This window comes from Microtus ochrogaster, unplaced genomic scaffold, assembly GCF_000317375.1.
Source record: "Microtus ochrogaster isolate Prairie Vole_2 unplaced genomic scaffold, MicOch1.0 UNK33, whole genome shotgun sequence".
Lineage (NCBI taxonomy): Eukaryota > Metazoa > Chordata > Mammalia > Rodentia > Cricetidae > Microtus > Microtus ochrogaster.
The window spans coordinates 3,875,908-3,888,112 of record NW_004949131.1 but is presented as its reverse complement, the minus strand read 5'-3'; the positions used below and the strand labels follow the sequence as shown (position 1 = coordinate 3,888,112).

The 12,205-nt window shown below is 42.2% G+C and overlaps 1 pseudogene; it reads left to right on the top strand.

The window, feature by feature from the left end:
- Positions 1-3,252: 3,252 nt before the first annotated feature.
- LOC106144376 overlaps positions 3,253-12,205 on the top strand; it is an 80,964-nt pseudogene continuing 72,011 nt past the window's right edge.

The following is a 12,205-nucleotide window of genomic DNA, read 5'->3' as shown; positions in this document are numbered from 1 at the left end:
CCTCCCTCCCTCCCTTCCTCCTTCCCTCCCTCCCTCCCTCCTTCCCTTCCTTCCATTCTTGTATATGTGCATATTTCTGGAGATTGAACCCAGGGCCTCAGACATGAAAGTGCTCTATTTCTGAGCTAAATTCCAAGCTCACTAGATACGGTGTTTCCCTTTTTGTTTAAAAACCCTTTTCTGTTCTTCATAGCTATGGGATGGTATCTGACTTTCCAGCTTCACTTCCCTCGCCGTTCTCCTTTCTCTGGGTTACAGACCCGTGTCCCAGGGTTCCAGTCGTACTGGAACTGAGCTCCCACCACTGCTCAGCATAGGCTTCTACCCCCCCCCCCCTTTTCCTCGTGCTCCTTCTCTGCTTCTGGTAAAACACTGTGCCCATGACTCAAGGGTCAGTTTAAAGACTGCTTCTTTTTGAGACCCAGCTTCTTCCCCTACAGGGATTTGTCGTTCATTTTTCTGTTTCCATAGCATAAGGTTGAAATACCCACTCAGTGACAATTAGCACATCATACTTAATGTCCATGCTTACCTTCTTTTAAATCTCCTATCCAGACTGGAAAATATTTGAGGGCAGGTATATCTTGATTTCTTTGTATATCTCCAATGCCTAGCACAGTATGGCACACACATAATAAGCTCTCTGCAAAATCCTACTGATTAGTTCAATGACATAATGAGGTCATTTCAGTTTAGAAATTATATGGCTTGGTTGTTAGGATTATAGCCATGGTGTTTGGGGAAGTAGAGCTCCATAATTTGGCTTTACATGCAATAGTCTTGATATATCAAAAGGAAAAGGTGTGTGTGCTCTATGCTAACTGTCCTTATCAAATACAGATGAGTTAGTCAGCTGTGCCCGAAGACTTAGCACAAAACTCTGTACATAGCAGCCTTCTGGGAGGTGTTTGATGAGTGAATAAATAAACTGATATGTGCATATTATGTCTCCAACTAAAAAGGATGGGACATACCTCTATCATTCATGCAAGGATACTCTCCAACATATAAACATTGTTCAGTGTGCTTTCAAAATCATTTTTATGGAAATTGAGCATGCCTTGTTAGGGAAGCAAATTAGTAAGCAGTGGCCTGAGGTGAGGCCAACCCAGCAGCCTCATCATTAACTGGCTTGGCCTTGTGTGTCCCAGGGAACAGCTCCTCTGTGTCTTCCGGGGAAGGCCAAGGCTGGCTACAGCCCAGCAGCCACGTGTTTCATGAGGTCTGCAGCAGCTGGAGCTCCCTTTGGCTCAGCTTCCTGACTATCTTAGAGCATCCTAACTGTAGGCTTATTTAGTTTTTCACTTTTTTCCCCAACAGCATGCTTGCCAAAAGTGTACACAAAATAATAGCCTTATACTCACAGACGTTTTACTTTAGAGTTTATATTCCAATTTTTTGAGACAGGGTTTCTCTGCATATCCCTGGCTGTCCTTGAACTCACTCTGTAGAACAGGCTGCCCTCAAACTCTGAGAGATCCGCCTGCCTCTGCCTCCTGAGTGCTGGGATTAAAGGCGTGCGCCACCATCACTCTGCTATATTCCTAATCTTTTACTCACATGGCAGAAGAAAAGTTAAACCACCCTAAAAATGTGATGTGGGACAAGATTACGTCCCCGTGGGTTTGCTCATCACGTTGGTATCTAGCTAATTCTCCACTGAATTGACATTAAGCCTACACTTTTCTGGCTGCTGTGGCCATGAGGCACCACCACATCAAATGACATTTTTTCCTTTCATCTCTGACTGCATGTCTCTGTCTTCCCTGACTAGCCTTGTTAGTGCCCGCTGTGTGTCCATGTCCTTCATTCTGTCTGTCTGCCCATTCTACAGCGCCCTATAGAGATTTAACAGATACTCATGAAAGTCTTCGTGGTTTATTATTTCAAGAGATATTTACTGGGTACTGCTAGATGTTGGTTCCACTGTGGTACATGCAGCAGGATTGATGCACACAAGAAGCTCTGAGCAGTGAGCGGTGTTGCAGTGTACCGCTATCGGTGCTGTTGCTGTGAGTGTGTGTGCCATCCATACGTCTCCCTTTCAGTGCATCAAATGCTGACTGCTGTCCTCTGTCCTGTGTCAGCAGGAATCATTCTGCTCTGCTGGCAAAACACAATAGATGGAAGTAATTCTTTTCTAATTCTGTCCCATTATTGGCTTTTACCTTTCTAATGCTAAGCTAGTCCACATCACTACTCATGGGGTGTTTAATCATTGCCCCTCTTAATCCTTTGATATAAATTAAGGATTGCATTAAAAGTAATTGTGAATATTTTCTTAGTTGCATATTCACTTTGAATCACAAATGTCATTAGCTAATCTGTTAATGAATAGACAGGTGTGTAACAAACAGTTCACTGGTACCTGTGAAATAAATCTAATAAACCAATGGGATAATCATCTGTCAGGCTTACTGTTTGACCCTAGCATTTAAAAACCATTGAAGATCTTTCACAATTGATTAATATGCTGTAAAAATCCCATTAGTGGACCCGAGAGTCTCCAGATGAGAAGAATATGCTCTTTAGCTTCATGAACTCACTCTGTGGAGGAGGAAACAAAATTGCCAGTGTGTAATTATGATTACTCTGAGGCATGAAGCCCTGGATGGGAACCCAAGTCCCAGCTTGCTGTTCAGGGAACAGACAAGGGCAGAGAATAAACCCTCAGTGAAAACGCATGGAGCAAAAGTCAAGTGCTGTCCAAGTTTTGAACTGGAGCAGAACCATAATGTTACATTTCTATTTACAGAGCAAAAATTTTGAACTGGATCAAGGAGCTTTATTGATTCTCCACTTGCCACTCAGGTCGGCTTTTATAGTAGGTTCCTGCTTTGGGAATAACACAAATGACCCTATCTGTAGAGTATCCAATATGCTATTGTGTCTAAAGCATAATTTCTTTTTATCACTCTTGTTTCAATTTAGGGAGGAAGACTTGATTGATTTTTATTAATTACAACTGAACTATATGTTGATAGTTTTTTAGGGCATCAGACCATTCAAAAACAGAGTCAGTATTGCTCACTTAACTCAGTAACTAAGGGAGAAAATAGTTTAATATTATACATTTTGCAATTTTGTATAGATGCCATCAATGGTTGATGGATTAGGCACATTGAAGTTAAATGAACTTAGAGCATTCCATTGGTTTAATGTGACTGAAAATGTATTTTCTAAGCCTGAAACTTACAGAGTTCCATGGGAAATGGTCTGCAACATGTTGATGTTGGTATTTAAGGTGTTTAAACTCCAAGCGCAGACATTGTGTTTCGTTTGTTATTGCAGCACCTTAAATTCAAGGAGACCAATCTTGTAATGCTGCAGCAGTTCAATGCCCTAGCACAGCTTCGTCGGGTTGACCAGTTGATCCTCAGGGAAACCCAGTGGTCAACTTTACACTCTGGAAATACTACGTGCTGTTTAGGCTCAGCCACTTCGGCATGCAGAAAATAAATGGAACAGAGGTAAGCAGAAGCAAAACAGACTGCAGAATGAGCTTCCACTTGACCGCCCTGGATGGAAATTAATTGTGATATGTGATTAACTGTGCAGAAACACTGTTTCTTAAAATAAAATCACAGCGTTCAGAGTATTAAAAAGAAAAAAAAACATATACAGGCAACCCGTGTGCACACATGCACACATATGCATACACACTGCACACTCACACGCTCACACTCATGCCCACGAGCACTGCATCTGACACAGTGAACAGATGTTTTTTTTTCCTGGTGAATAGTAACTACTTTTCCTGATGTTTGTGAGCATTCAGAGAAATAAAACTTTGAAAGAAAATGACATTTTCAAAAGGAAAAAAATGCTACTTTTGTAGGTAAGGCAAACTTTTATCTTTCAAAATGCTCTACAGACTATGGCATACAAAGGAGGACGGGAATAAAGTAGTGTCCACTAATAAAGAAGTGAGGAATAAAGTAGAAAGAGAAAATTTCAGCTCACATCTGGACTGCTCTATTAATAGTTGTCATGGCTGCTGTAGCATGGTGTGGGATAACACAGGTCTGAGCTGAATAACTGGAAAATTATTAATGGAAAGCTATTTTTAGATTGGTTTTTCTGAGTTTGTCCCAAGGCTAATCCCCCAGCTACTCAAAGACTGTGTTCTCTTTAGATATTAATTTGGGGCGGAGGAGAGGAAACTATGCTTCTGTCGCTATTGGAGCTAAATAACCTCACAAAGGGAAGCCATCTTCAAACTGTTGTTATTCTCATTGTGGTGTTCATTGAGGTTCCGTAGACTTCCCTATTAAGATGAACTGTAGTCTGCTTTGCTGGCTTAGTATTGCTTCCCAACTAGGACCCCACAGCTCCCCCTGGCCAGACCTGCAAAAACCCAGCATATTGTTGGTAGCATGGAGATCTGCAGGTCAGTGTCAAAAGCAGCCATACCATACCTCATCCATAGTAGGCCCAGGGCCTTGGTGTCAGCCTTCTGTTAAAGTACCAGGAAAGCCTGGAACCTTCAAATGACTGACAGTCCCACTGCTGGTTACAGGAGTCTAATGCAGACTTGTGTGCCCTTCAGCACTGCATGGGACAGAACTTGTAGCTCTAATAGGGTCTGGTAATTAGCTAGAGGGTTTTCAGAATGAGTCTGGAAATACAATACGCAGGTTCTTTGGAATGTGGGTGAAGGCTTCTTCCTCATTACTGGGTGTGCTAATTAGCTGTACGTAGTGATTTACCCAGCTGCTGATGTGCGTTACTATGCAATTGCAACACCCTAAGAAGTATTGTTAATTGTACAGGGGATTAAACAGAACCAATGCTGTGTTCTAGTATAGCTTTTAGAAACTCTCAGTGTCATGGTTGTTTGATATTTTATTAAAACCCTAAAAGATTTGCCTGCCCCCGCAGTCTTGCCGTCTTATACCATATATGCTAGGTTTATACCTCCCCTTCTGTAGCAGCGTGGTGGAGCTAGAGGTAGAATTGAATGATGAGCAGCGAGAAGATGGAGCAGTGGCCTGAGTTGGCCACTAGGTGACAGTGTTGGACCAGAGAATTTAGTTGTCAGCTAAAGGAAGGCTTCAAGGAGCCGCATCCCTAATCGTGAACATCCAGGATAGGGGAGAACTAGTCTACACTGATGTGAATACAGTGTGTATGAATTGTATGTGAACTGTGGGGTTATCGTCAGAAGATGCTTCTGTCATATATCATCACAAGTACACACACACACACACACACACACACACACACACACACACCTGCTCTTCCAACACTGGAGAGGCTGAAACAGGCAGTTTGCTGAGAAACCCTGTCTAATGGTCAAAAGGCATGGGACATTGTAGAGATGGTTCAGTCTGAAAAGTATGAAAACCTGGGTGTAGATCCTCCAAACCCATGTAAGAGCTAGGCCTGGCAGCACATATGTGGAACCCTAGAGCAGGGTAAGACAGAGAAGGGAAGGTTGTGGAGGCTTCCTCGCCAAACTGTCTGCCCGAGAGTGCAAGCTCCAGGCTGAATGAGAGCCTGACTCATAGACAGCAGATTGAGAGCGGCACGGGAGACACTCAACACCAACCTCTGTCCTGTGTGTGCGTGCATGAGTGAGCGTACATCTACACACGTGAACACACACACCTACACCACACACACACTCTCTCTAAACAAATAAGTAGATGGAGACCTCTTGGTGGCTTTTTTGGTTCGTTTTTAAATCTAAAACTGCTTACACAAAGACAAGGGTTTTCTCAACGTCTGCTCTGCTCACACTGGCACAGATAACCATTGTGGCAGTTCTTTTGTGCATTTAAAACACTTAGCAGCATCCCTGGCTCTGTGCACTAGATGTCAGTATCACCCCTAACCAGACCAAATGTTGCCAAGTAGTCCGAGGAGACAGCCTGGTCCTGGTTGGTAAATCAAATTACACTGTGTAGAAAAGCCAACATATTGGAAATGCAGGCTACCCTGTTTTATATTAACTTTTTAAAATCCATATCTTTAATGTCATGATAATAGAGCTAAAAATATTCTTTAAGAGAACAGGGAAATGGCTCATCTGTTAGAGTGCTTGCTAAGCAAACAAGAAGATTCGAGTTTGGATCCCCAGAATCCACATAAATACCACCTGTTATTCCAGTCTTGGAGGCAGAGGTGGGATCCTGAGTAATACGTCTGGGAGAGTGTGTGTGTCAGTGAACTCTGGGTTTGACTGAGACCCTGCCTCAAAATGTAATGTATTACTGACATCAGCCTTGGACCTCCAAGAGGCGCACACGCAGCCACATGCACAGGTGCCCACACACCTGCAAACATGCATACATACATACATGCATGCATACCACAAATACACAAACATGAATAAAGAAAAAGAAAAACATCCTGTAAGGATTTAAGGTACCTCAAGCACAGTCCTCAGGAATCATGAGTTCTAAGTTCAGAGCTGACTGGTCAGCCCCAAGTCAGCTTCCGGGAGTCACACTTCAGCTTCTCCTTTGTAACTGGTCTAAGGAAAAAAGCAGAATCTCAGTGAAGACTCCTGTAGAGCCCAGGGAAGGGTCTTTTCCTGTGCTAAAAGAAAACGTGGAATCCAGACATTTCTTTGGATCTGTGTTTGTTATACGAAGCTAAGAAGCAATGTCATTGTTGACCCTTCTCTGCCATTTCTTCTCAGGTGACACAAAATGATATGATAATGGCTGAGTGGCTCTTTGGAATCCTGGCCTATGTGGTATCTTCTGAGTTGCCTCAGTACCGCATGATCTCAATTCTGGGAGATGCCAGGCAAGCCCAAATTTTTAGATTCTACTTGCACTGGAAATGCCTCTTAGCTGTGCACTAGAAATGCCTCTTAGCTGTGCACTAGAAATGCCTCTTAGCTGTGCACTAGAAATGCTGTCAGCTGTGCACTAGAAATGCCTCTAAGCTGTACACGGTGTGTCATGCAGACAGTGAAGTCCAGGCTTAGCTTGTCCCTGGCCCTATTTAAACTGAGTCCTTTTTCTCCTGTGGTTATAATCGAATATGTAGTTGGAGTCTAATAATAGCTAAAGTGCACATAAACAATTAGAATATGATTCTTTGGGTGTAGCAAGAGGGCTGGGGTAGAGACTAGCTATGTTTGAGAACACTGGGAAGGACTTCCTGTTTAATATACTTCTTTGGGAATGAGTAGGGGATTTTTAGGTTTAGAATATGGAGAAAGAGATCAATTTTTAAAAAGGAATTATAAACAGAACAGTTTGGTTATGAATTCAAATCTTACTCAAGCACATTTTATTGATCAATGTAAATCCCGTCTACAACCCACTGAACTGTTGTGACGTAAAAGCATCCTGAGAGTAAAGTGCTTGCTGAATAACCTTGAGGGCCTGGCTCAGATCCCCAGGACCCATGTAAGAGCTGGGTACGGCAGCATGTGTCCAACCCCAGAGTCGAGGAACAGAAGCAGACAGAGTAGGAGCTCGCTGTCCATCTGCAAGGGCAACCTCCAGAGAGCCTGTCTCAACATAAGATGAAGAAGCAACTGAGGAAGACATCCAGATGTCAACTTCTGGCCTACACATACAACATACACACTCACACACACACAACGCACGCATACACGTGCACACACACACAGATGCACTCAGGTACACACACACACACACACTCTCACACACATACACACACATCATCCCCCCCCCACATAAATATACGAAAATACTTGAGGGGTGTACAAAAATCTTGAGGAGGAGGTATTGAATTAAGAAGTGATAGTTTAGATAGAAATCAGTGAAAATTATACTCTTCTGAATAAATATTCAGATTAAAATATTCAGAATAAAAAGTCAGATTGTGAAAAAGTATCCAAATGTGTATGGGATGTTTGTAGAGGCTGAATACATCTTCAACTCAAAGAAAATCTCTGTGTATTTAAAGGCCCTATTCATACAGGTCATTGTCTCTGATCAGAATTCTACAGGCTGAAGTTGATGAGATGCAGTGAGTTAGGAGCACAGAGGTGCAGCTCTGTGGTAACAACAGGAGTACATAGTCAGCATGGCATGGCTGGCCCAGGGAGTCAGGGGAGCTGAGGAGGCTGTGTTGCTAAGGAATTGAGATAGCCAAGAACTTACCTTGGTGCAGTGGGAAAATAACAAAAACCCAGACAATAAAGTTACCGAAATATAAAATATAGGAGACTTTAAAATAAAAATAATGGAAAATTTAAAAGATGAGCCCATTTGACTCCATTCAATGCTATGGCCATGCAAGTTTTAAAATAATGAACTACCTTTGTGGGTGTAACTTATGCTCTGTAGTCAGGTGGGTCCTATGTGCTGAGCAGTGATGGCCAGTGCTGTGGTTCTTTTCATAGCAACTCACTGCTACCTAATGTGTTTTCAGTGGCCATGTCTGTTGACTAAAGCTTTTCACTGAGCAGAATTCTTTCTAAACATTATATTACATGAACATGAATATATGTCCAAGGATATCCATCACAAACTGTGTCTGTAACAAAATAGTGAATGTACATTAGTACCAACTACTTGTAACTTCAAAAATGATTAGCAGTTCCTATATGAAACAGTAGTGTGTCCTATTGTTTATCTCTGATTCCATACAACCTAGAATCACTTGGGAAGAACGACCATCAATTGAAGAGTTGCCTGAATCAGATTGACCTGTGGCCATGTCTATGAGAGTTGCCTAGACTGATGATTGATATAAGAAGGTCACCATGCATACAAGAAAGCTAGCCGAGCTAGAGAACAAACCATTTAGTGTTGTTCTTCCATGGTTCCTGTTTCCAGGGTTCAAGTCTTAAGTTCATGTGTTGGAGGAGGCTGCTTGTTTGCTGGTTCCCAGCTACCCAGCCCTGAAATAATCCCACAGAAACTGTATTAATTAAATCGCTGCTTGGCCCATTAACTCTAGCTTCTTATTAGCTAACTCTTACATCTTAATTTAATCCATTTTTATTAATCTATGTATCGCCATAAAGACTGTGCAGACCATAAAGGCCATATAGTCTGGTAGGACTATATGACTTCTCCTGACTCCACCTCCCAGCATTCAGTTTAGTTCTCCCACCACCACCTAAGTTCTGCCCTGCTATAGGTCCAAAGTAGTTCCTTTATTCATTAATGGTAACCACAGCATTTAGAGGGGAATCCCACATCATTCATGTCCCAACTGGCCTCAGATTGAGACCTGGGTGTGTAAGCCAAATAAACCCTTTTCTTCCCAAAGATGCTTTCAGCCATGGTGTCTGTCACAGCAAAGAAATGGAGCTAGAGCAGGTTGTGATGTTCCAGAACAGGAAGCATCAAGCATAGGACAGTTGTGTGGCAGGTTCCAATTTTTGAGAAATAGGGTATATAGTTCAGAAATAATCTGTATACTTTTTAAATATTTGCTTTTAGTTTTTTGGGTTTTGTTTGTTGTTTTGTAAAAGATCAATTATCTGTAAGTGTTGAATGGGAAAATGGGCCAAAAGCATGCAAAGTATAAAGATTTTTTTAATTGCATATGTGTGTGTGCTGCTTGAATTCTTTTTTAGTTTTTGTTCTATTTTTATTGCTCTTTTTAAAATATTCTCATTTTTCAAAAGTATTTTGGAAGTCCTCTCTTTTCTTACTGATTTTTAGGTTAGTATACAAAGTAGTGGGTCCTGTTCCAGCACTTTTGTGCTGTGTGTCATACTGTACTTTAAGTGTATTTAAACTCTTTTGAACTGAGGAAGAAATTCAAGCTGAAATACTAAATATATGAGCGCATATAACATCTAGAACTCTGTGGGTTATGGCCAAAACTGCACTGAGAGGAAATGACGTACATGTCTTTAGTGTGTTTACTAAAAGATGAGGATGACTAGAAAGTAATAAAAGAGACTTGACTTTGAGAACCTAGAAAAATCCCTAAGTAGCCAGGTGGTGGTGGCACCCGCCTTTAATCCCAGCACTCTAGAGGCAGAGGCAGGAGGATCTCTGTGAGTTTGAGGCCTACAAGAGCTAGTTCCAGGACAGGCTCCAAAGCCACAGAGAAACCCTGTCTAGACAAACCAAAAACAAAAAAAAAATGCATGCTGAGCAAAATTGTGATCTGCATCACAACTGACTTCCATTCAGTCACAGGAATTATCATTGTCTTGAAATATGTCGAACGCAAACACTAGATGTTTATATAGAATTATAAGCTGTAGACTATTTACTTATATTTTTCAAAATTTATACGTCTCCAAATTTCTAAAAATACATCAATATACTTTTAAATGAGAAAAAGAAAAAAAGTTTAAATTTTTTCTGTTCCAAGAGAACAAACCATTTAGTTTTGTTCTTCCATGGTTCCTGTTTCCAGGGTTCATGTCTTAAGTTCATGTGTTGGAGGAGGCTGGGTGGGACTCTGGACGACAGCTCTGTGATGCTCCTACTTCTTTGGTGTGTCCCTTTGTATCCCACAGTGCCTCTTGCCATTACGTAGCCTCCTGCCAGCACCTGTGGGTTTTTCGCTGCTTTCTGTTTTGATTTTGCTGAAATTAACTCCACACCCGATTTGATTTTCTAGCTAGGAACACAGCTCAGGCAAATAAAGGAACTGTGAGCTATGAAGCTATGAATGTGGTTATATGAGCAAACTAATATACCTTATAGCTATAAAGACTGTGTGGCTCGGTTCTTCGCACCTTTAATTGGCTTAAGCTTTGATTTACCTTTTGTATCATTTCCTGTTGAGGTAGAGTTCTTTTCTCGTTGTAGAAATGTTTGAGATTGTTAGTGTTGATGATCAGCAGTCACAGAACGAAAGGCTGTGGTGGGGCTCAGCGCACGTCACAAGCCTATAAACCTAGTTCTCAGGAGGCTGAGTCAGTAGGAGTGGGAGTTTAAGTCCAGCCTGAGCTACAATAGTGAAACCGTGTCTCGAACAAAGCAAATAATGTGCATCAAATACCTTAATTAGTTGAAATACTGGGACACTTACTGCTCAGACTCACAGATCTGACATTTAATAAAACGTGTACTCCCTCTGAAGTCAGCAAAAATTTCACACAGTCTCATAAGTAACTCTGAGCCCATTTACCATCTTCTGCAGGAAGAAGCAATTCCGATACCTAATAGAAAGCAAAGGTAAAAAACCTGGCATTATCAGTGAGGAGACCAGCGACAGCAAAAGGCTCATGGGAGAAAACACGAATCGTGCTACCCTGAATTATACCACTAGAGAATTCTACCACGAGAAGCTGGAGGTACGGTACATGTCTGTGGTCTAGCACCTCCTGCAGTCCATGCTTCATGGGACTGGAGGTTGTCCTCCTTCACACAATGCTGGGCCAGTACCAGGGGGGACTGGGGGACTGGGAGGTTAGCAAGCCTGCAGGTGAGAGCCTCTAGTCCGGTGTCTGTCTCAACACAAAGGCCTGTTCAGAAGAAAGCTGGGCCAAAAATCCAAACTAAAATAGGGCCCACAGCCCTGATCTGCCTAGATTAAGAGAAAAGGAGAGAGGCTTCCACCACGGGTGTTTAGCCAGAGTCTCCACTCCAGAATGCTTGGCTTAGCTTATGGTGTTTAGTTATGCACTGCACTCTGTGCCACCCATTTCCCAGTTGTATGTATGGCTGCTTCCTTCCCAGTAGAGCTTCTTAGCCAAGAGAGCGTGGAACAATCATGCACTTCTTATGTGAGCATTGCCATGGTGGCCAGAGGCACAGGTGGAGAAAGTGTGCAATGCCGGCCTTGTTAGCAATCACCGAAGAGCTGAACAAGTGTGTCGCCTAAATAGCAGGAGAGAACCATGCTGCGGCAGTTGTGAGGTGGAAGAAGACAAAAGGGCAGGCACATCTCTTTATTGAGCATTTAATGACATGTATCAGGCACCACATGAGAGCTATTTAAATCTCTACAGTTCTGACAAGTTAGATATAAACAGAGAGATTGACAAACGTGTGTATAAACTAAAAGTAAAACATCAGCCTTATACGTGTTTCCCTGTCAGCTCTAAACTCTGTATTAAGGAGTGCCTAAAAAGCCAGGTCACCTAACAGCAGAGTATGCTAGTGGAGAGGAAGAGGAGTGGGGAGGGGTCAGCACTTGCTTTAAGTGCAGCTTAACTAGATCTTCTGTTTTCCCCAATTTCCCTTCACCCTGCTCTCAATCTGAAGCATCTTTGGAATCCATAGACGCCTATGGATAACAGCTTGAGGATCTTTGGCAACACATCTAACACTTTCAGCAGCATCCTGAAGGATGTTTA